At 34.8% G+C, this 24,670-nt stretch overlaps 1 pseudogene; it reads right to left on the bottom strand.

Annotated features, from left to right (window-relative positions):
• Positions 1–5,043: 5,043 nt before the first annotated feature.
• On the bottom strand, positions 5,044–6,430 carry LOC108330348 (ethylene-responsive transcription factor ERF061-like; annotated as a pseudogene).
• Between the last annotated feature and the right edge of the window lie 18,240 nt (positions 6,431–24,670).

Raw genomic sequence — 24,670 nt, forward strand, 5'->3', positions numbered from 1 at the left:
TGTTAACATACCTATTCATATGGCTTTAATGTTTAGATGGCATGCTATAGTTTGTATTAATTATTACACCTAAATTCTATTTCTTACTGGTAAATTTGAAGTAACTAAGCAACTCAGTGTTCAACTACTTTTTTTTAAGTAGCGTTAGAAACAAAAATTCATTTACCAAAATTTGTTAAATTTTTAACATATTAAAGTTATTTTAACGGTTAATGTATGCTTTTTGGTTACTCATCTTCTTAATTGCATAGGCTTGTAACTTGATATAAGTAAGCGTGTGAGAATTTAAACTATATGTTAATATTAAACTATATGTTATATGTGTTAATCAATTTTTATTTAATTTAATTTTTTATTTAGTATTTAGTTTATAATATTTTATGTTATATTGTATTTATTATCTACATTTTTGTATGTGTTAATTTTTAAACTTTTGATTTAATTTAAAATATTTTATTTTATTTTTGATGTATTAGTTAATAATTTAAGTGTTTTTTTACGTAATAGTTAATATTTTGTTATGAAATTTTTTTATTTATTATTAATTTTTCAATGTTTTATACGTGTTAATGATTTGAAGTTATATTTAATTTAGAATAAGTTTAATTTTTTTATTTAGTATTTAGTTTAGAATATTTTTTGTTATTTTTTATTTATTGTATACATTTTTTATGTGCTATTTTTTTAAAATTTTTATTTAATTTATAAGATGTTTATATTTGGTAATTTTTATTTTAATTTTTAAATTTTTCCTTAATTTTTTATTTGTTATTTGTTAAATTTTAATATTGTAATGTTTATTGTAGGTCGTATTTAATTATACAAGATGAATAACTATCCATTTTTCGATTCTCAAATAAATTTTGATTTTTTGTTGCAATTTTCTTCTTTTCTAAATGAAGTCGGCGAGGGTAACTACACAGATAAGTTTTCCACTAATCAAATCTTTTCATCATACGCCGATTTAATATAATGGGTTCGAAAGATTGCATTTGACCTTGGATTTGTTGTCGTCATTATAAGATATGGCACAACAACTGTTGAAGCTGGAAGAAAGACATTTATTTTGTTAGGCTGTGAAAGGAGTGGGAAGTATATATGAAGTATAAGTCAGATGTTCAGCCTAGTGTATATGTCATAAGAAAATGTGAGTGTCCGTTTAGGTTGAGGGGTAAACCTAAAGGACACGGTTCGGTGTTAAATGTTATGTGTGGTTATCACAACCATGATTTAGCATAAACTTTGGTAGGTCATCCTTTTGCGGGGAGGTTAACTACTGTTGAACAGTCAATTCTTGTGGACATGACTAACAGTCAAGTAAAGCCGTCAAATATTCTTTTGACTCTCAAAGAACATAATGAAGATAATGTGACCACGATAAAGCAAATATACAATGCAAGGTACATTTACAAACGATCTTTGAGAGGATCGAGAACTGAAATGCAAAAGTTGATGATGTTGTTAGATAGAGAAAAATACATCCAGAGAAGTAGATGTTTGGACGATTCTGACATGGTAAGTGACCTGTTTTGGACACATCCCGATTTAGTGCACTTGCTCAATTCATTTAATATTGTCTTTTTAATGGAAACGACATACAAGACGAACAAATATTGTCTTCCTTTGTTTGAGATTGTTGGAGTCACATCAACTGGTTTGACATTCACAACCTCCTTTGCATTGCTTTCAAGTGAACGCCAAAATAATTTCACTTGGGCATTGGAAAGGTTCAAAGGATTATTATTGACATCAAAGGGCGGTCCACGCGTTGTTGTCACTAACAGAGACCTTGCTTTGATAAATGTCATTAGCAATGTCTTTCCTGAAACGTATCAAATGCTTTGTACATTCTACATTATGAAAAATGTTAAAGTGAAATGCAAGATGTTAGTGGATAGTGTTGAGGCATGGGATGTCTTGATGGAAGTGTGGCAAAATGTCATGGACTATGACGACCAGTTGATGTTTGCTACTTATGTTCGTCGTCTTGAGTTTGCCTCTGGTGCATGGCCTTTATTTTTTTATTATGTGAACCGTACTTGGATCACTCCGTACAAGGCATACTTCGTCAAGGCGTGGACGAACAGAGTAATGCATCTACGCACTTCACCGCCTACTGATATCATACAACATCGGATCCTATGCATTGGATTTGTTAATGGATATCATTTCGTACAGGTAAACTTCCATCTCTATTGTACCATAACCCATTATGATTCACTTACTAATATTAGGTTTCCAAGTTCACTTACAAGATGGTTGTCTGTTACCCATGGTGGACATAATTTCCTCAAACCATTGTTACCCAGAGGCGCGAGCATGATCTTCATTTTATACACATATTATGCAATCATTTATGGGAGTTAATTCGACTTATATAGATCTTGGAGAAGATTGAAATTAAGTTTGTTATGTAGTAATTTATTTTTTCAATTGTAAATACTTTTCGTTACATAATTTGATTCAATGAAGGAGATTCATATTAACGCGTTAAATAAATTATAATTAGTCAAAGTATTAAAATCATACATAATTATACATTATAAATACTTAAAGTATAAATACCATTAAAAAAGTAAACATATATAACAATGTCCTTTCAAGAAAATGATGCTCGTCCACGCACATGACGACCACCTCTACTAGCAATAGCCTCATACTCCTCAACGAACCTACAAACTACCTGTAGTGTCTCAATAGTACGCTGATAAGATACAGTGCCCTCTATGATGTCTCGACAGGTTAACATGCCCTACAGCATCCTGACCACATGCCTCATACCCCCCTGAAATTAATATAATAAAAAAAAACTTATTATGTAACCAATAACAAAACTTCATAAAAAACCATAAGAGTTAGTTTCATAACATACCAATAATCCGTGCTCAGGCGACCGTCTACGATGAACTGGGGGCACCTGGATGTCATCTGGAAGGTCTCGCCTCATGCGCGGTGCAAGACTGGGTCAGTCATCATCGTCGACTAGAGTGATGTACGGGTGGGACAGCCATCTAAACCACACTAGGTATCCATCAACACATGCATACGGCTCATGAGCTTCAACGACACTAGTAATGGCATGCTCTACATATCACAACCAATCAATCATAGGAATGTTTGGCACCGGAAGACTCTCAGACGATCATGGTATGATCTGCTAAAAACCGAACTGATGCAACACGAGTTTAGGTAGATGTCAATGAATCATGTCACCTAGTCGAATCCATCTCGAAAACATAGTATGGCCATGAATGGGCAAGTACGTCTATGCGAAATGTATGGATGCCAGATGATCGCATCATAAGTGAGGGCATCTTGATATGTCCACCTCTCCGTTAAACTCCAACCCACCCTCAGAGGTATGTATTGTGAAGCCCGTGGATCGAGGTTTTTGTACCTCTCTGACACTTGCCTCTTTCCTATGTCAGGAAGGTGCTCATATATAAACTTACAAGATGGTAATGTACCTACAGAAGAATGGAATATCCAACTATCTGCCTGACCTTAGTGAAGCTAGCATCTCCTAATTGTTCATAAGTATGTGTCAGTGTCACTACTCCCCAAGCATATCTCGAACAAGCATTCAAGTCTCACAAGGGAAGGAGGTACGAGACTCAAATTAGAGTGACACTCTTATATGTAAAAAATTATGCATCCAAGCAAATGCAACAAGTAGGCCCGAGCAGCGCACTCCGAACGCTTCTGCTCAATGCATTCCTGGTAGACCTTGTGGAGCCAACTCAACCTAACTTTTGGACCGTGTGACTATTTCTCATCATACTCTAACTCCTCACAAAATTGATCCATGATGAGTAGGTGGAGCCGATTGAGAACGTCATCTAATGTGACGCTCATCTCACCTATCGAGAGGTGGAAAATATTCGTCTCCGAAAGGGCAACGATCAATCTATGATCAGCATACTCGTATGATAGGTTCACTAAGGAACACAACCCCAACATGAAGATATAAGGCTCAATAGCCTCCTAGTACATTCCAAAATGCTTCAGCTTTTTCCCATGGGAGATCACCTTGATCCCCCTTTGATTTACATAAAAACACAAAATTATATAACAAAAATAAATTAACAATTAATGAACAATTAATATTTAGGTTGACGAATAACCCGGCCTTGCCATATGACAAATGCAACGTGTTGGGTAAGTAAGGAGGTGTCATGTGGACCTCTTGGGAATCCACAATCTTCATCTTCATGTTCTTCCTCACTAGAGTCATCTTGCTACTGAACATCCTCGTGCTCAACATAATCATCCTCACCATGTTCATGGTCTATAAACTCCTCTTGCTCCTCATGATCATGCTCATCAATGACGTCCACGCGATATTCTTCTACGCGTCTTCTACGAGCAGATGTCGTAGGTCGTCTCCTTTCATCACTAGAAGATGAAGGCTCACCACTAGAAGATGAAGCCTCACCACGATAAGATGATGCACCTTTAGTTCTAGCCATTTCTATTAACCAATTATATTATTAATCAATTATATACAAAAAAATAAATAATTGTATAATAATAAGTATTGAAACAAATAATAAATAATCGAAAAATAAGAAATTAACAATAAAATAATAAAGAAAAAAATTACTTAAATAATTACAAATTATAACAAAAACACTAACAATTATAAAATAAATTAAGAAAAAAATAATAAGTAAGAAAAAAAATTTAGGCATAATAATAATTATTTAGTTAAATAAATAATTTAATAAAAGTTACAAATTCAAAAACAATAAAAAATAAAATAAAATAATATACATAATAAATAATATATAAAAAAATTAAAATTAAAAAAACAACAAATTAAAAAAAATTAACAAACAAATAAAAAAAATCAAAATATACTCCAAAAACATATTAAATTGGTTTAATGTCTCCGTAGGTCCCTATTTTGGTCATGAATTTCAAATAGGTCCTCTTCATTTTCGGCGTATCAATTGAGTCCTTTTTTTTGTAAAATTGAATCAATTACAGGTCTGCCGTTAATTTGGACAAACGGCCGTTACAGTATTGATTACGTGGCATGGTTGAGTGCGTTACTGATTAGACGTGGCATTTAAAATTAATTTGGACAAATGTATATTCAGTGGAGGAATTGATCTTCTCGCTCTCCTTGCGGGTTGCGTGAGCGGTGGCAGAACTGAGCTTCTTGGCGGCGATCTTTTTGGCTCTCTCCCTTTTCACCTTCTGACATATGGCCTGCATTTTGGCATCGACGGAGCTCTTCAAGGCGTTCAATCTGGCGGAATCTCCGAACCCCAGCTTGGTCGGGTCCTTCAAATTGGGGAAGTCTAATTTCGGCGTAGGCGTAGGCAGCTGCTTCGGCGGTGTTGTAGGTGCCCAACCACACTCTCATCCTGTTCTGGGGAAGTCTAATTTCGGCGACCCATTTGCCCCAGTGTCTCTGTCTCACTCCCCTGTAGAGCTTTTTCTTGGAAGGGTTGGTCAAAGAAGAAGTCAACGAAGCAGTGTAAAGAGAATTTATAGACGGGTTTGCCAAGGAAGTGGGAAGAAGAGATCCGTTGCCGTTGCCGTTCCCGTTCCCCCGGCTTTCTTGGTAGAACTTTTGGAGGATGTCCTTTTGGCGAAGGTAGACGGAAGAGCCCAAAGGCTCAAACCCGGAAGATCCAAAGGGTTCTAAATAGTCCAACACGGAGTTGCTACTGGCGGCGTTTGTTGGGGGACAATCTGAGAAGATTGAGTCCAGGGTGTTTGAGCCACTGGTTAATATTAGCTTTGATAAGGAGGACCCAATATCAGTTCCAAGCTGTGAGTTTCTTTCTTGCATTCCGTCCATGGTTTTGGCCAAACCTTAATCTCCAGCGTCGTTTTACCGGAAGACTGGCAAGCCAAAAGAGGAGGGTTATGTATACGAAGAAGGTCACTGGAAAAAAACTGGTCTCTCTTCCTAACTGTAGAAGGAAAGAAAAAATAGTGTCCAAATTTAAAAACTGGTCCCTCTTCCTCCAGATTCATACTTTCCCCACCTGCATCATCTACAGTTTCTTCCATTCCCTCACACAGTTCAATGCTGGACTCAGAAATAAAATTACCACTACTTTCTTCAGCCATCATTAACAAAATCGAGCCCAAGCCAAATCAGGATTTCGAACCTCTAAAGGAGTCACGCGTCAGTGACGGTGGTTGGGAACTGCAGCTGCACCGGCGCGAGCGGAATTGAACCACGGAGGCACTAGAGGCGGCCCGATTTGAAGCAGCGGCGGCGTGGCGACTGGATCCGAAGCAGCGCTGGTGGCGGTTGCTGGCGTTGGTTGCGTGTAGCACTGGCAAATCTGAGCCGCGTGCGGAGAAAGAAGAAGCGTCGCGACCGTCTTGATCCTGGTGACGAGCGGCGGCATGGGCAACGTCCTGGGTGGCCGGCGTCAGCCTCGCGCTCGAAGAATAGAAGACAGCGGCGCCGTGGTCGGTCGTGGTTCCGATGGCGCCTGAGGTCACCGTCGAGGTCGTCCCCTTTTTGCGGTGGCTATGTGGGCAGAGGTAAGTGTCTCTGGATTTCTCTCGTTCAGAAGAGAAGATGGAGTCTTCTGCAGATGCCTTTAATTTTTTCAAATTTCCTATTTTGGCCTTACCTAAACTGAATATACATTTGTCCAAATTAATTTTAAATGCCACGTCTGATCAATAACGCACTCAACCATGCCACGTAACTAATATTGTAACGGCCGTTTGTCCAAATTAACGGCAGACCTGTAATTGATTCAATTTTACAAAAAAAAGGACTCAATTGATACGCCGAAAATGAAGAGGACCTATTTGAAATTCATGACCAAAATAGGGACTTACGGAGACATTAAACCTATTAAATTTATTTAACAATAAAACATTACATAAAAATTAAAATTACATAATATATTAATATAAAATATTAAAAAGAGAGATATAAATTGTTAACAAAAATAAACCAATAAAGATAACCCTAAACCGCAATTCCAACTATGGGGTCACCAAACGAAACTCCAAGTGCGGCGAACACCAACCGCAAATCCAAGTGTGGCTCGCAACAGCTGCATATCCAACTACGACATCACCCTCATCCGCAATTCCAAGTGCAGCGGGCCTTATCCGCACTTTCAAGTGCGGTTAAGGCCACCAACTCGTCCCTTACAGTTTCACCATTGCACAAATCAAGCACAAAACCATGCACAATCCCAAATCAAGCAGAAATCAAGCACAAATGCATCATATACTCTATCATACAACAACAAATCAAGCATTTTTTTCACACAACCATCCATATGCATTATATATTTTATTATAGCTTTAAGGAAATCAAAAGAACCAACCTGGATGTCAGAAAAAGCTTGATGTATATGAAATGTGTGAGAAGAAGATAACCTTGCTACAGCTCACCACGAACACCAACACCACACAGTCACCAAACTAGGGTGGAGGGGGGAAGGAAGGAGTACTCTGCAGCAACAATATGTTAAAAAGAAATGGTGAAAAATGATGACTGATGGCTTGAGCTGAATCGGGAGACGTCGTGAAATCTGGACTTGATCGAGCTGAAGAACCAGGAAGCAGCGGAAGAAGCAGATTTACTCGAGAACCCTAGGTTTTGGGGGATTAATCGGAGAAAACTCTAGGGTTGAAGGTAAGGAAGGATTTAATCGGTGGAGAAGAAGGATTCAACAATTAAATCAATGAAATGGAAAGAAATCATGATTTGACTCAGTGAATGGGCGAAGAACGATGGTGGAAGCAATGATAGAGCACCAAACAAAGGTGGAATCAGTGCGAAGGTGTGAAAAGGTAAGGACAAGGCAAATCTGAGATATGGATCGGTAGAGATGACTTACGTGAGGGTTTGTGATGGTAGATCTGTGAGGAAAATGGTTGCTGGATGAAGAGCTCTCGAGAGAGAAAACGTAGGTGAGGACGCGAAATGATGATAGGGAAGCTGTACTGATGGAATCTCGCGAGAGAATAGGCATGCGTGGCAGTAGACCTGACGCAAGCCACGATGAAGCTAGTAATTGGAGAGAGTGGCGTGAGATGGATGCTACGAAGGAGTGAGAATCTGATAATGGAAAATGAGAGAATGATAGTGTGAGATGGAAGGTGGCTAGAGGAGATCCTTTGAGATTCTCTAGCCTTGACTTTCAAGGTAGAAATGCTCTGGAGTGTTCTCAACAGAATAACAATTCATTATGTTCAAAAGTATCTTACAAGAGGTGATGACATGTCTATATATAGGACTAAAAGTCTCTCCTATCTAGCACATGCCTAACACCTTTTACACATGCTTTAACAAAAGTAAGAGAAATCCTACATTGAACTAATTGGGCTTGGGCCCAAGTCATCATCCCCTCCCCCTTAGAAAGGATTTGTCCTCAAATCTGATGGTGCTTCTGAAGACTTATTTTTGTTAGCTTCATAAGTTTTCCTCCTGGGTCAAATATCCATCTGTCATAAGCATCAAACATATCTCTAATGAGTTTTCTTTGACCCAATAAGATATATAAAAGAATATGTGTAGAAGAAGGTTTCCTACTTTTGAAATTTTGGATTTTAATATAACAAAGAAACCTTTCTTCATTTGAAATTTTATTGGTATCTTGAGTTATTGGTAACCATAAAGGTAACCATAACCCTTGTGACTTTGCATGTGTTGTAAGTGATAACATTTTTAAAAATTGAGTGTCAAATTCTTTGAAAGAAAAGTGAAATTTGGGAAATTCAAATATAAATGGAGAAAAGTGAGAGGATAGAAAACCTCCCCTTAAGAATCTAGCTTCTAGGATAGGATGAGATGTTGCCTTTAGTTGCTTTTTCTTTTCTTCCATTTCCATTCTTTCATCTTCTTCCTTTTCTCTTCTTTGTGCTTCTTTTCTCTCTTCCTCTCTTCTTTTCTCTTCTTCTCTTCTTTCTCTTTCCTCCTCGTCTCTTCTCTCTCTTTCTTCCTCGTCTTTTCTCTTTTTTTTTCTCTTTTCTCTCTTACTTCTTGCTTTTGTTTTTCTCTTTTTAGTCTCTCAATTCTATATTTGCTTGTCTCTTCCCATAGCCTCTTAAGTTTTTCTAGAAACTCACTTTCCCTACGAGAGAACCCACTTATATTTTGAATGAATGACTCACCTTTTCTAATAAGCTCTCTCATAAGTTCTAAGTTTCTTTCAAGTTCTCGAGGCACAAACTTTCTTTTCATACAAGCTTTCAATTCATTCCAATCATGAATGGGATAATTTCTACCTATCTTAACATGATATTGCCTATCATCCCACCACTCTTTTGCATGCTTTTTAAAACTAGAAGTGTAAAGACTAAGAATATAAGATTCATTATCTCTAGAATATTCAGATTTACTTTTGCTCACCATGAATGAATGCATGTCATCAATTTCCTTTTCCCAAGCTAGGTATGTTAATGCACCAATATCATCACCAAAGAATGAAATGTTTTCACTAGCTTGTTTATACAAATAATCTTCAATCCTATCAAATTCATAAGATGAACAAGACTTCCTTCTAGCTTTATCATGTTCTCTTTTGATGCTTTTGTAAGTAAGTTGCTTATCAAAATTAAAATTCCTAGAAGACCTATATGAATAACAAGACATCTTTGTTTCTAAAAGTTTTTCTAGTGTAAAAGATATACAAGATTCACACTTAGACAATTCCCAGGTAAGAGAGGTGAGTCATGAAGACTGCTTAAGTACCAAGTCTTGCCTTGCCAGAAATGTCTTAGGTTACTACTAGTTACCCTTTAAACAAAAATCACTTTTAAAATCAAAGGACACAACTCACAAACAATCACAACAATTAAACACTAAAAGACGAGACTCTTCGGACTCTAATGTGACAAGGCTTAGAGTTTAATCCCTTTTAGCCTAAATCACCCCTAAACGTAAGACACAAAAATTAAACACAAACAAGAAAAGTTTTGCCAAGAGTTGAAAGAGCACCAAGGAATCTTCCAAGACACTTGGACTTTGAATGGCCTTTTACAATGAAATTAAGAAAACTAACCATAGAGCCTATTACAAAACCAGATGAACTTAAATCAATTACAAATAAAGACAGCTGCTACGGTCCTGGTCCACTTCTTGTGCTCAACGAATACACTCTTGTTGTTGTTAACCAGCCTTGGATCTCCTAGCTTTTGTCTACTCTTCCCTTTCACTCGGTCTTTTGCAAATGAGACATTGAATAATTTCTATTTGCTCTCAAACTGTTCCAAGTATTCTGCACAGTTAATTTTCAACCAAAATCAGCAGGATATTCATTCAATATTATCACTTACAAGCTAAAACAGAATATCAATTCACAACAAAGGGTAAGTTAGACAACTTCCCTGTTTGAATGTTTGTTTCTAGCCTGTTCCAAACTCCACACTGAGGTGTTTCTGGACAACTTTGGAGTCTCCTAGCACTTGGGTTCAACTCTTTCTTGGGCTTGTACACTTGATGCAGAGAAAGGTTCCTATTGACTGTCCATTACAATGTGTTGCACAGAGAAAATCTGCACAGATATTCAGACCAACATCAACAATTCACACATTACAAGTAATTACAAACCATAACAAGAACAGTTTAATCAAAGCAGAAGCCATTTAAGGTCAAAGAAACTCCCTTCAGTTCAAAGCTTCCACATGAAATGCTTAGGTTGCTGTTTTCTCAGTAAACATCTGCTGCAACTAAATTCTCAAACATCAGCTCTGCACACATAAATCTCAACAAAATCCAGCAAGTGCAGATGGACAGTGAATTAAATTCAGATTGGATGTAATTCAATGCAGAAACTAACCACCTAATTAACTCAACCGCCAAGTCAGAACTAGAATTTAGGTGCTTTAATCACTTCTTAAAACTGGAGGATGCATTGGCAATTAAAAACAATTTGATGCACAACTAATTATGACAAGAGCAGCGCTTTCAGCAAATCAATCAATTACACTCGGCAGAAACAATGGACCAAACCAGTCAAGAAGAATGTCCTAAACTAATTCAGAAATCAGTGGACCATGCTAATCAAGTCAATGGACAAAGAGTAATGTGAGGCAAATCAGAAATTGGCAGTTTTAAAACAGTGTTGTTGCACTTCCAGAAATGCTCATAAAACAATCAGCACATTATTTGCAAACCCTATGTATCTTATCAAGTTCCCATAGATCTTATCAAATCAGAAACAACATTCAACATGTCCAATTAAACCATGAAATCAACAATTCAATTTCAAAACAGTGATTACAACAATGAATTCAGCAAGCAATGTTGGAACTAAAATGAATGCAATGACAGTTTAAAGATTCACAAGCACAAATAGCATCTCCAGGAAATCAATAATCAATTAAAACAACACTGATTGCAGTTGCAGTTGCAACAAATCACAGCTGCTCCAATCTAATTACTCCAATTTCTTTTCCTGCACAATGAACACAATCAACAAATGGTTAAATGAAACTGAACTCTCTTGCAAATGCCAAGGAATTTAGGCTAAATTAGCCTTACTAAGCTCACAGCACTGAGGTTTCTCTTTAAAAATTTAAAACACTCAAATGAAAAGTTTAAAAGAGAAATTTTCAGTCTAGGCCAGAGAATCCTATGGATCACCACCACCTAATATGCTACCATTCACACTTACCTTCTTTCAAATCCCAAAAACCAGAATGGAATCAGATTTCTCAAATCAGGAAAAATGGTTAGGCTAAGGCAAAGTGATGGACAAATAGGACAACCACTCAAACAGCAGAGCAGACTCTAACCCAGGAAACTCTAGACCAGATGAAATAAGCAATTAAAAGCTTCAATTAAAGATTGGCAGAATAGATTTCACATGCATTGCAGACAAAACCAGATAACCAACAAAGACAAGCAAGAAACAAAGCTATCAAAAAGGAAAGTACTCAAAAATGAACCTAAGAATTGCTCTAGAAGGGATTAAGAAAGCAAGAAAAACAAGCAAGTTAGGGCAGAAACAGTTAAATGACTCCAGTACTGAATTTTACAAAAGCGTTTGATAAAATGCCCCAACAAAATTAGTTCATAACTGACAATGTTTTCAGTTTCTGATTTTGGAGCTTCACTTATTTGGATTGTACAAGGTCTGAATGCTTTTTAAACTTGTATAGATATTCTTTTTCACCTGTTTTGATTTCATTCAACAGACCCTAGCTCTTACTACAATCCAACTGAATCATAAAGGCACAAATCAAAATTTCAGTACTGCACTATACTTGCTTCATAAAAAAAAATTGACTTAAAATGGTGGTTTCAAAGGTGAAAAACGCACAAAGGCTGATATAACTCGAATTAACTATCTCAACATGTTTAAAACATCAAAACAAACTTGTTTTGCATTAAAATTGGATGCAGAACATAGTAATTCGAAAATTGAACTTGCAATAGCCAATTATGCAATCAAACAGGTCAACCACACCACCAGTTTTAAGTTTCATTAAGTCAATTGACAAATTATTGATGAAAATGACTTTTAAACAACAATTGGAAACTTGAACAAGACAAGAGGAAGTTAATGCAAGATTTCTAGCAAGATCTATATGCCAAACAGATTTTAAACACATAAAATGATTCAAACAAAGATAATGCAGATCGGCCAACTGCAATTTGAACTCTGCTGGAGTTTTCTCAGTGCAACCAAGCATTGCCTAAGCAAGTCATTACTTATATGGTATGCACATGGTACTTGCTCAAATGTCTCACAGAGTTCAACTCTCGTTCACTTGCAAATGAACACAAAGGTAATTATAATACTGCAAAACAAATGAAGGCTGAATCTGATGTCATCCATCATGCACTCGAGCTCTAAGTGAGTTTGTCATAGCTCATATGGGGTGCAGATAAGGAACATTCAATCAGATTGTTCAACTCAATCAAAACACGGTTTCAACCCAGAATTTATGACAAATAAGCAACTGAACATGACTTTGACAAAACAGAATATGATGCTCAAATAAAATGACTCAAACAACCAATTAAGATGAGGAACAATAATCAAAGTAAAGCTAGCACACACAAATTGACTCAACCAGAACCTAATGAACAGATCAACACCAAAACACATGAATCAACACAAGACAGAGAAGGAATCATAATGAAAAACACGAATATTGAAGAGATTCAACAAGAATGAATAAGATCAAGACAGAATCGAAACAACTCGTGAATTTCATAACAACGCAAGAAACTTAAACTCAGATCAGAGACGCGAATCAATGGAGAGAGATACTTAGCTTGTGAAGCGCGGAAGAACCTGAGCTCTGATTACCACATGATGACTGATGGCTTGAGCTGAATCGGGAGACGTCGTGAAATCTGGACTTGATCGAGCTGAAGAACCAGGAAGCAGCGGAAGAAGCAGATTTACTCGAGAACCCTAGGTTTTGGGGGATTAATCGGAGAAAACTCTAGGGTTGAAGGTAAGGAAGGATTTAATCGGTGGAGAAGAAGGATTCAACAATTAAATCAATGAAATGGAAAGAAATCATGATTTGACTCAGTGAATGGGCGAAGAACGATGGTGGAAGTAATGATAGAGCACCAAACAAAGGTGGAATCGGTGCGAAGGTGTGAAAAGGTAAGGACAAGGCAAATATGAGATATGGATCGGTAGAGATGACTTACGTGAGGGTTTGTGATGGTAGATCTGTGAGGAAAATGGTTGCTGGATGAAGAGCTCTCGAGAGAGAAAACGTAGGTGAGGACGCGAAATGATGATAGGGAAGCTGTGCTGATGGAATCTCGCGAGAGAATAGGCACGCGTGGCAGTAGACCTGACGCAAGCCACGATGAAGCTAGTAATTGGAGAGAGTGGCGTGAGATGGATGCTACGGAGGAGTGAGAATCTGATAATGGAAAATGAGAGAATGATAGTGTGAGATGGAAGGTGGCTAGAGGAGATCCTTTGAGATTCTCTAGCCTTGACTTTCAAGGTAGAATTGCTCTGGAGTGTTCTCAACAGAATAACAATTCATTATGTTCAAAAGTATCTTACAAGAGGTGATGACATGTCTATATATAGGACTAAAAGTCTCTCCTATCTAGCACATGCCTAACACCTTTTACACATGCTTTAATAAAAGTAAGAGAAATCCTATATTGAACTAATTGGCTTGGGCCCAAGTCATCAAACTAGGGTGGAGGGGGGAAGGAAAGAGTACTCTGCAGCAACAATATGTTAAAAAGAAATGGTGAAAAAGGAGGGAGGAGGGGAGGAGGGGAGAAGCGCCATAGAGGAGAAAGAAAGAGTTGAGGCTTCCAAATGTGAGATGCGACAAAGAGGAGGAATGGAGGAGAAATGGAGGTGTAGGGTTTCCAAATGTGAGATGCAGTAAAGGAGGAAGGAGGAAGGGTTGGTCTTTGATAAGCACTCATCTAAGCATAAAAAAAAAGTTAAAACACAATATAAAGAAAATAGTTTTATTCTAAATTTCAATTTATGCTAAATATATTTTAATTCATTTCACCCTACTGTTAGAAGTGAACGTCGTTGTTGGAGTAGATGAGACTCGTAATATGTTGTGCGTGGAAAAGAAATATGCAAATATGTGCTTAAAATGCTGTAAATGTGAAAATTATAAAAGTTAAAACATTAATTTAAGTAAATATGTTGGAAAATTAACCGATTTCAAAACATCAGTTTAATCGAAAATTGTCATGTTAAAACTTAAGCCGATTTAAGTTTGTTACTTAACAACACACTTAAAAATAATTAATTAAGATTGTTATAAGACTAACAAACTTATATAATTGTCATTTTAGATACTTAACAGATAATTTTTTTGTTGGTAATTGTACTATATGAAATATACCGATCGGAATTAATTGTCATTTATGAACAATTAACATGTATTAATAGGTCATATTGCCTTACGCTTTACAAATATACGATATTATTGGGTTTGATTGCCTAAAAATATATTGCACTAATGGTTAATCAATGGACTTGGCTGTCACAAGTCCTATAAATATACAATTGATTTCCAGGTACAATGATCTTATTCTATCATAATAAAATAGTGACCTCTCTTTATGAAACATATATGACTGGAGCGTCGGAGTGTCTTCTGCAGGTCAACAACTCATCAAAGTGGATTGTATTCTCGGAGAGGATTGAAGATCAAAAGAGAGCAGAACAAGGAAGGACGACCGACCCTCAGACCAATTTAACCGAAACATTTTGGCGCCCATTGTGGGGCCGAGCGACATCCCCATGAAACCACGAGGAACCAGACATGTAGACGTGCGCTCGGCCTCGACATTGCTACTTCGGATCAATACCAAGTTTTGCAACAAGAGTACAGAATTCCATAATAATTTCTAAAGGCATGTCTTTTGTTTTGAGAACGTTCAGCCCTACATCCAACATTGCCAGGTTCCAATACTTTTTATTATAATTTATAAATTATAATTTTTATTTTGTTTAACTCATATTTTTGTGAGTAAAAATATCCTTTACAGGAAGGTTTAGTATTACGTTCAACATTGTCAGGTTCTACTTTTTATTATAATTTATAAATTATAGGTTTAAATGCTTACTTCGTCCTCATGTTAAGAGGTGAATTTTTGTTTAGTACCCGGTTTTGAAAATGAAGACATTGGGTCCCTATGTTATGAAAAGTGTATGAATAAGGTCTTGTCTGTTAAGTTGACAGCAGCGACGTTAAGTCCATGCTGATGTGGCCGTATTTTTTCTCTTCTCTCTTCTACTGTCCAGTTTTTTCTATCTCTTGTTCAGCTTTTTCTTTGATGATTTGTTGAACTTGTTCTTTCTTTGTGGACCTTATTCATATATTTTTCATAACATAGGGATCCAATGTCTTCATTTTTAAAACGGGGTACTAAACAGAAATTCATCTTTTAACATCGGGATGAAGTAAGCATTTAAACCTAAATTATAATATATTGAAGCATTTATTTGATTTTGTTTAACTCATATTTTTGGGAGTAAAAATATCCTTTACAGGAAGGTTCATACCAACGTTCAATCTTACTAGGTTCTAATGTCATCTCATTATAAAACTAAAATATTGAATATTTTATTTAACGCATATTTTTATGAGTAAAAATATCCTGCATAGAAAGGTTCAAACCAACGTTCAAACAACGTTCAACCTTATCAGGTTCTAATGTCATCTCATTATTGAATATTTTATTTAACGCATATTTGTGTGAGTAAAAATATCCAGGAAGGTTCATACCAACGTTCAACCTTATTAGGTTCTAATGTCATCTCATTATTGAATATTTTATTTAACGCATATTTTTGTGAGTAAAAATATCCTGCATAGGAAGAATCAGACCAACGTTCAACCTTATCAAGATCTAATGTCATCTCATTATTGAATATTTTATTTAACACATATTTTGGTGAGTAAAAATGTCCTGCACAGGAAGGTTCAAACCAACGTTCAACCTTATCAGGTTCTAATGCCATCTCATTATAAAAATAAAATATTGAATATTTTATTTAACGCATATTTTTGTGAGTAAAAATATCCTACACAGGAAGCTTCAATACCTTACCGCTTGGTCAGTTGGACCATCAACGTTCAACTTTGTTAGGTTCTAATGATTTCTCATTATAAAAATAAAATATTAAATATTTTATTTAACGCATATTTTTGTAAGTAAAAATATCCTGCGTAAGAAAAAGTTCTAAAAAGAACTCCTATCGCTCGCCGCTCGGCCTACGAAAAAGTTCTAGAAAAAGAACTCCTATCAGTCGTCGCTCGGCTTAGAGAAAAAGTTCTGGAAAACGAACTCCTATCAACGTAGAAAAGGTTCTCGGGCTCTTAAGCTTAAAAGGGAATCCCTACCGTTCGTCGCTCTACGTGGGAAAAGGTTCTCGGGCTATTAAGCTCAAAAGGGAGTCCCCACTGATCATTGCCCAAAGTAGGAAAAGGCTCTCAGGCTATTATGCTCAAAAGGGAATCCCTAGCGTTTGTTGCTCAACGTGGGAAAAGGCTCTCGGGCTATTAAGCTCAAAAGGGAGTCCCCACCGATCATTTCCCAACGTAGGAAAAGGCTCTCGGGCTATTATGCTCGAAAGGGAGTCCCTACCGTTCGTTGCTCAACATGGGAAAAAGCTCTCGAGTTATTAAGCTCAAAAGGGAGTCCCCACCGATCATTGCCCAATGTAGGAAAAGGCTATCGGGCTATTATGCTCAAAAGGGAGTCCCTATCGCTCGTCGCTCAACATATGAAAAGGTTCTCGGGCTCTTAAGCTCAAAAGGGAATCCCTACCGCTCGTCGCTCAGCGTAGGAAAAGGTTCTCGAGCTCTTAAGCTCAAAAGGGAATCCCTACCGCTCGTCGCTCAACGTAGGAAAAGGTTCTCGGGCTCTTAAGCTCAAAAGAGAATCCCTACCGCTCGGCCTAAAGAAAAAGGTTCAAAAAAGAACTCCTATCAACCAACTACTCAATAAGTCCAGTCCTTTCCCGCTCGGACCACCTACGTTCAGCTTTATCAGGTTCCAATGCCTTCTCATTATAAAAATAGATATTGAAGTGTTTACTTTATTTTATTTAACGCATAATTTTTGGAGTGAAAATTTCTTGCACAATGTCGTTTGGTACAGAAAGGAATGAAGACTTAAAGCGCATCGAAAATAGATTCCCTAAATACAATATGAGCGACCTCTTTTAAAGTTCATAATAATCCCTACACACCTCTTTTAATAAAGAGTTTGCTTGGGCTTGGGGGGCTTATGTACTATATGAAATATACCAATCGAAATTAATTGTCATTTATGGACAATTAACAGGTATTGATAGGTCAGATTGCCTTACGCTTTACAAATATACAGTATTATTGGGTTTGATTGCCTAAAAGTATATTGCACTAATGGTTAATCAATGGACTTGGTTGTCATAAGTCCTATAAATATACAATTGATGTCCAGGTACAATGATCTTATTCTATCATAATAAAATAGTGACCTCTCTTTATGAAACATATCTGACTGGAGCATCGGAGTGTCTTCTGCAGGTCAATAACTCATCAAAGTGGATTGCATTCTCGGAGAGAATTGAAGATCAAAAGAGAATAGAACAAGGAAGGACGACCGACCCTCAAACCAATTTAACCGAAACAGTAATTATATAAACGATTTTACTTTTTGAACCAATAGATTTCGAAACAAAATAAGTTTCTAATTATTCTATAAAATCACTCTTCACATCTTAGTATAGATAATTGAGAGAAATGAATTTCTTAGCTTAATCTACCTTATATACTAAATTTTTGTTTTGTTTGGATGTTTTGCACTAGGCATTAAGCTGTGGAGTATTAGCTTTGGAAAAATCTACTTAAGATAAAGGAAGATAGTACAAATTTATAATATCTTTGATTAAATTTTATGGTGATGATGAATATTTTATGATATTGAACTAGATTGTGAAAGCGATTGTTTATGATGATTTTACTTGGTTGAATGATATAATTAGAATAAATTAATACATGAAGTATTAGTATCGTTACTTTATCTGAACAGGTTTTACACTAAATTAAATCTATGTTGATACATAAAAAAGGTAAAATGACATAAAATGCGATAATATAATACATTTTTAAATTATAAAAACTCGTTGTACGGGACTTAAGACTCATTGGGCAAAAATAAAATTTATTTCAGTTAGCTATCGAGTTTCTTTTCACTGGACAAATCATATATTAGATGTAACATCTCTATTTTTAAATAATAATATTATTTATTTTATCCTTACTTAAAAAAATAATATATAATTAAAAAATCTTACGTTTTACCTTCTCTAATTAAATTTAAAATATTTTATGTACTGTACAGATAGGTAAATAACACATCATTAGTTAAATAGTTCATCATCAACCGAACTATCCACACATTAGATTGCGATTGAACCTACACTAATCAAAGGCTCACATAGAAACCTATAAATACAGAAATAATGTAAAAAGGTAAATGATGTCATTTATCACGTATTTAAAACTGAATTGTGATAACTGGTAACTTAAAACTAACTTAAATGCGTCGGAGTATCTTAACAAGTTTATTGAAGACAGAAAGTTTGTGTGATAGAGGACTCGGGAAAAAGATTTGACAAAAATGAGTTAAAACAAATTGTGAAAGTGTATACTTCTAATATACTGAAACATTTTATATTCTATCTTAATAAAGTCTAAATATTGAAAAAATAAATCAAGTAATATTTTAAAAGAATATTATGACTAAGTAAATGAAAACAATAATAAAAAATTCATAAGAAGAAAACAAAAAAGATACTAATTATATATATATATATATATATATATTAAAAACCTATTATGGAAAAGAAGTTTCTAAAAGTAAAAATGAAAGAAGAAAAAAGAGAAAAAAGAGAAAAAGAAAAAGAAAACATAGGGAGAAAGAGAAGAGATAAGGTTTGTCTCTTCATTAATTAAAGGAATCTTGATTTTGAAAAAAAAATAAAACGCTGTTATAAATAGATGAGTGAAAAAGATGATGAAGGAAATCTAAGGTAGGAGATAAAGACAAAAGAAAAGAAGAGGAGAAAGTTTGAAGCAAAAATTAAAATAAATATTAATCTTATAAAAGTATTTTAGTGTGTGAATAAAAAAAGGAAAGAATGAGGTTAAGCTCTTCTCAAATTAATCTTAATAAATTAACGTGTGTTTTTATTAAAATCTTATCTAATTTTAAATTATATATTATTTTAATTCTTTTTATTTAACTTATTTTGTTATCCTCTTTATTTATTTATATTTATATTATTTAATTTATCTTTAATTTTGTACTAATTTTATTTATTAGTTTCACTTAATTTATTTCCAATTATATACTAATTCTATATATTTGTTTTATCTTATTTATTTATAATTAGTGATTTGTCTAACTTATTTATTTAATTTGATTTATTTTTACTTACGCATTCACTTATTTCATTTAACTTATCTTCAATTATGCATTAGACTTCTTTACTTATTTCTTTTAATTTTTTTCCATTTATGCACTAGTCCTCTTTAATTATTTTATTTAATTTACCTCTTAAGTCACACAATATGCTTATTTGTTTCATTTAATTTATCTTTAATTATTATTGATATTATTTATTTAATTTAATTTTATCTTTAATTACGTAGTAATCCTACTTAATTATATCTTTTTTAATTTATCTCCTGTATACATTGGTCCTTTCTATTAATTTGTATTTTTATTGTTATATTTATGGTCATCTAACCATATTTAATTATTTATTTAAAGTTCTTGCTTTGGTTTTTATTTTATTTTATTTTATTTGGTATTATTTTAAAATATCATTCTTGTATAATTTGAAAAGGAAAAGATATATTGTGCAACATTGTCAAAATTAGACAGTGAGTATTTTGTTTTTGTGAACCTATAAATGGTTAATATTCTCAATAAAGAGATAATTATGATTATGTCAATGCTTTTTATAAGAAATAATACTCAACTGCTTAATCACTTTCCAAAGTAACTTTTGATGTTCTCGGTGGATCAAAAGGGAAAATATGGATTCATATGTATGATAAAACGAGATTGAGTTTTATGGTTGTAGGTCCAATCTTAGGCCCCGTTGTTTGTATTATTTATCAAGTTTATTAAGATTAATAGGCTTAGAAAGATTTTACTCCTTTCATATTTTTCTTTCATATATATTTGTTGCACGATTAGAAGGAGAACCTGCCCAATAAGAATTGTTCAAGAAATTTTTAGAAGATCTTATTAGAATGTTAACTCATGGAAGATTTATATTAATATTTTTAGGAGATATTACATATATATAAATAATCATCAATTTTGATGAAAAACTGTTAATATTGTATAAAATATATACGTTTTTAATATACTATGAACAATTACAACGATGTAAAATATTACACAATAAAAAAATTAATCAAATAATAATTATTTAAATAATAATAGATATAATAGACTTGACGAGCTAAGTGAAATTGGCTCCCATGAATTGGGTCATTAGGCAAGAAGAAATGCTTGTTGAACGAGAACATGTTATTTGAATTCTAGATAGTATTAGATCTTGGTTGTTGATAAGTGTCTAATTTACTTAATTTTTCATATACTTTTGATTCTTGAATTGTGTGAATTAAATATAAATTGAGTAAATCAACCCTATTAAGGAATTGGGTCATTGGGTGACAAGAAATGTTTGTTGAGCAAGAACATATTATTTGAATTCCATAAGCAGGGGATCTTGGTCACTAATAAGTGTCTAGTTTACTTAAATTTTCATATACTTTTGGCACTTGGAATGCATCGATTAGACATAAACTGAGTAAATCAATCATTTTCAGTTTAGAATTACATAATAAGATACTGAGAATTAGAAAAGTGTGAATTTAATAAAAAAAATTAAAATGTAACACTCTTGCAAAGAAATGAAGAATGTTGCACCTAAGTTCCAAAATTGATGAGTAATAAAGAAAGGAGTTGGATCATAAAGAAATAAAGAATGTTGACTGTTGTGAAGGAGATTTAAAAGAATTCAAATTTAACTCCCATAGTTGAGCAACAAACAAAGGAAGTAGGAAACCTTAACGGAAGGGAAATCTCTTAACCATGGAAGAAAACCCTCTATAGAAACCTAAAGTTCTAATCACTAGAGTATAGACTCAAGCTGTGATTTTAAAGTCATAAAAACATACTTAGATATTTTTCTGTGCTTACTGTAAGAGATATGGGGAAATGATAACAAATCCAAGTTCTTATAATAAGATCTATTATTATGAGTAGTTGAACTCTCTTTCGTTAGGGTTGGATGTAGCTTTTCTAAATTATTTGTATTACTAATGTAATAATATTTATAAATGCTTTTATTCAATGTTTTTGTTTTGATTTGTGTTTGATTGATCGGATGAATTGATCACTCATCTTATTTCACTTATTTATATTGACTTGGGAAACTAATCTTAAATCTAAGCTTCATTTCACTTATTTACATTGAGTTGGGAAACTAATCTTAAATCTAAGGTCCAATCAAAACATATATTTTGCATTTGAATGTTAGGAATAAATTTAAATGTTTTAGCTAGGTTGAAAGTGTAACACCGAAATAATTTAAGGGTATTACTAGTAGTAAAAAAAATAAATTAATTCGATATCTGATATAAACAACCAAACTTTATTTCAATTCAACCAAAGTACGGTTCCAAACTTACAAACTTGTAAATAAGATCAAACCCTATTATTACGTAGACATGGACACCTGTCATAAGGTGTGAAAATTTCTTGATGTATTATGGCTGAGTTTTAGAAATCAGTCATAATATCTCTATGCCTCTCTAATTTTTCACATTTCCCTCTCGCTATCTCTAATTTCACGTTCCCTCTCACTCTCGTTCCTCTCTTCCTCTCTAAACCGCACACTCCTCCAAGAACACTCCTCCCTCCCCATCATCGAACTACATCTTCATCCTCCATGGACACCAAAACCTAATCTCATTCGAAGCATTCTCTATTCTGCGTTCGCTCCTCACCGAACTACATCTTCTTCGCTGCCTCGAGCATTGCCTCAAACACCAAACCTCATCTTCCGCTAGGTTTTCCTTATCTCTCACCTTTGGACCGATTGTTTTGCCTTTTCCTTCATTTTTCACTGATTGAGATCGATTTCTATCTATTTACACCGATTAAATCTTCGTTTTAACATTTCCACCGATTAAATCCCTTCCTACCTCGAACCCTAGAATCTCCTCCGAACAAACCTTCAAATCTAGGGTTCGCCTTTGATTTCATCGTCTTCCGTTATGTCCTTGTTCGCTGACTCGATTTTACACTGTAGAAGAAGCTTTTGAACAACATTTACCAAGTTCAGGAGGTTGTGCTTGAAGAATTGAAGAAGCTGAAACAAACTCCTAGTGCGAAGAAAGCGGAAAGGGAAAAAAGGGTGCACACTTTCATGTCCACGAGGTGAATTTTCAATTTTATGCATTTTTTATTCCGATTGGATCTTCTTCTTGAAGGTGCAAGAAGGATTTTCTTTATAGTTTTGAAGATGAAGTATTAATAATGATGATAACAATGCAACCGCACGCAGATCGCAGTTATCGCCTCATAGATGAAGACATCGAAGCATTGCTTTCGCTGCACAACACTTTCCAGAAGTGTGTGGTGAGGTTTTCCTCGATTTCTTTGGTTTTGTTTCCCTCCGCAACAAACACTCTTTTTTTTCTCTTCTAGTTTCTATGCTGCTGCATTTTCCTTCAAGCTAGGCTTATTGGCGGGTGTTGTTTCCGTGTACAACATACAAGGCTGTTGTGTTATGTATGAATGTCTTGGGTAGGGATTTGGGTAGTGTTTTGTTAACCTGAATTTTGGTTTGGTTCGAAATGGCTGCTACAACGTAAAACAAGATTTTTGCTCATTGAAGAATAGTTCGATATGAAATGCACTGATGTTGTGTATTTGACCTTTGATATTGGTATGGAAACTCCTCAGCTAAGTTTTAGAAGACTGTTTTTTAATGCTAAAAACCGTTACATTTTCTTTCGAAGGAATATTATTTATTGCTTTTAATTGCCCTTCTGTGTGGTATTTATGTTGGAGTAGTTTGTATTTGTTTTGTTTCAATGTGTTCTCTTACAGTTTCAACACTTTATGCATCTTTTAGATCTTATATTCTAAGTGTGGGTTCTTTGAATAATTCAATTAAGTTGCTACTTTTGAGTTATATGCAGAGTGCAAATGGACTTGGCCTAAAAGCAGCTAGGGGCACAAATTATTGCCAAACCACAATAAATTTCCCCAGTGACACTATCCCCAAAGGGGTAAATGTTCCTAATCATTCACTGAGCATATTGTTGTTCATGAAGGAAGAAAAAAATGTTGCATATGTGATTTTGTAACATATGTTAATTTTGATAACCTACAAGTTGCGGGAAAATGACTTCCTCCAATTCATAAGTATGGGTAGTGATATAATCACATGGTTTAAATGAAGTTAACAATTAACCAATTTTTTTGATTTTGGAGTTTTCTACATTAATATAAAGATCCAAAAACTGGAGAACTCGAAGCTCTGTCTTTTGATTTTAATTTATGTGAAGTTGTGGCTTCATGGGAGCAGGTGAGCAACTTAGTCTCATTGTGACTAGTCGGAAATCTAACATTTATTTGTTAGGTTTAATACCTATTTTGGTCCCTCGGTTTGTAGGGTGTGTTCAAAGTTGTCATCTTTTTTTTCAAAAGTTCACAAACGTCCTATATTTTGAAAAAACAGTTTAAATTGATCCTTTTTGCTTACGGCGTTAAAAGACTAACGGCAGAGTTGCTCTGCTGGCCAAAATTAAATGACCTGTCTAATTAGTCCAATTAATTGGCAAGCTCAGTCAATAAGAGACTGCCACGTGGCAACCCCCTTTCCACTCAAAAGTTTTATCACACTTCTTCATCTTCTTCAATTACTGTAATCATCGTCACCATTAGCCAATCACACTGTAATTCAGTTGCCAAGAAACAAAAAATTAAAGTGAGGAAGAAAAACCTTCAGAGGGTGAAGACCAGCTTTGAGTTCATGAGATTGTTGTTCTTTGGTTTCTTTGTTGCTTGAATCAAGTGTCGACGCTAATTGAGAAGAAGAATATAAAGTTTGAAGAGCATTTTCGGGGTTATTGGCGTTGTTGTTCTCTGATTCCTTCTTCTCCGCTATGAAATCCATAATCG

The sequence above is a fragment of the Vigna angularis genome, chromosome 4 (assembly GCF_016808095.1).
Source record: "Vigna angularis cultivar LongXiaoDou No.4 chromosome 4, ASM1680809v1, whole genome shotgun sequence".
In the NCBI taxonomy this organism is placed as follows: Eukaryota; Viridiplantae; Streptophyta; class Magnoliopsida; order Fabales; family Fabaceae; genus Vigna; species Vigna angularis.